General features: G+C 35.0%; 2 long non-coding RNA genes across 2 annotated transcripts; both read right to left on the reverse strand.

The window, feature by feature from the left end:
* Position 1: 1 nt before the first annotated feature.
* Positions 2 to 758, reverse strand: LOC109586799 (uncharacterized). Its single transcript, XR_002187227.1, has 3 exons — positions 607 to 758; positions 460 to 555; positions 2 to 150 (listed from the first exon to the last, which is right to left on the reverse strand). It is a non-coding gene; the product is annotated as an uncharacterized LOC109586799 (long non-coding RNA).
* Positions 759 to 966: 208 nt separating this feature from the next.
* Positions 967 to 1,533, reverse strand: LOC109586800 (uncharacterized). Its single transcript, XR_002187228.1, has 2 exons — positions 1,391 to 1,533; positions 967 to 1,057 (listed from the first exon to the last, which is right to left on the reverse strand). It is a non-coding gene; the product is annotated as an uncharacterized LOC109586800 (long non-coding RNA).
* Positions 1,534 to 1,539: the final 6 nt, after the last annotated feature.

Below are 1,539 nucleotides of genomic sequence, written 5' to 3' on the forward strand. Positions count from 1 at the left end.
TAGTTTATTTACTGAAATATAGGATTCCAAGGGATTTATACCTTGTCTACAATGGTAATATCAGAGGAGCTGCTGCCACATTTCAACTCAGTATGTACAGGATCATGTCTCTTTCAAATCCACCCTATTCTTCTTATACGACCAGGCGTACTAAAAATTAAAGTTTTAGATAAGCCACACCCACCTATAGTGACTGATAGTTTGCTCCGTTTTGAGCTAGTCAAAGCACTTAAAAATATAAAAACACTTGCAGTGCGCACAAAAGGCATAAAGGAACAGATAAATCAAAAGAAAAAAATTCATAACCACAACAGTTTTCTATACAAGTGGTTCACAAATGACACCACTGAAAAACAACTAAAATGGTTATAAATCTGTCATTATAAGTGGCACAGACAAGCAAATACCTTCAGTACACGCAGCATAGTTGTGTTCATATTATGTCTAAAGGACATTCACCAAACCAGTCTACAGTCGAGTAAAAGTGGTTCAACAAAAATATGAGAGGCCAACACATTTTGTAATATAGCTCTTCAACAAAGACACTGATTGAATCTGTAAATGTGGGACAACACAGCTTATACATCAAAGGTAACATGTACCTACCTAATGTGGTTAAAATGACCACTTTCAAAAAATAAAAAATACAGTCAAGCATTCATAGAACCACCATTTTAGCCAAGAGCATGGCACACAGGATATGACATCATCCTTTGATCTTGTACAGCTTTAATTGGAAACTGACTTCCTGTTTCTTATCCATGTGTGTATGTAGTATCTATGTTTTGAGACCCTACCCTCAAAAGCGGACGCACGGACGGACCCGCCCCGCCCAAAAAGGACGGACTATACATACTATATATACCAAGTGGATACGAAACAGGATGTGCCTATGCTCTTTTCGCCGGATGTGACGTTTTCCGAGATACGCTTAGCAACCAAAATGGTGGCAAAATCAATAATTACAAAAAACTTCATAAAAATCTATATTTCTTCTGAAAAGAGTCAGTACAAGAAACAACAGACAATTTAGCTTCATTGGTTTCATATTCATACCCTATTTGATTATCAAAAAAGAAAATATTATAATAATAGTTTTATCATTCTAATATGGTATATCACAATGACATTAAGTAACTTTTTTCGAAGAAACATAGCTTTAAAATAATTATGAAAATATACAAACCGTACGAAAGGTATGTACGTACTCTCATACAAAATTATACCTCTTCAAATAGCATAGTTTTTCAGAAAAGGCGTTTACAAAACAGACCATAAATAAACTAAAAAATGTACATATTTCTATTTTATAAAACTGCAGTGGAAAGCTAGTAGTTACAGACCATGTAACACAATAACTTCCTTCTTCTACCCAAAATTTAGCACTTACTAACTCTGCCCCAGATTGGAGAAACGGTGTTTAAAGTCAGAACTATAGGCCGCCATGTTTTATAGCACATCGAGATCCAGTGATCAAGCAAACAAGGATTCAGCAGGTCATTTGAGCTAATAGAGACTTCATAATACTTACTTCAACTC

The sequence above is a fragment of the Amphimedon queenslandica genome, unplaced genomic scaffold (assembly GCF_000090795.2).
Source record: "Amphimedon queenslandica unplaced genomic scaffold, v1.1 AMPQUscaffold_12781, whole genome shotgun sequence".
NCBI classification, from domain to species: domain Eukaryota; kingdom Metazoa; phylum Porifera; class Demospongiae; order Haplosclerida; family Niphatidae; genus Amphimedon; species Amphimedon queenslandica.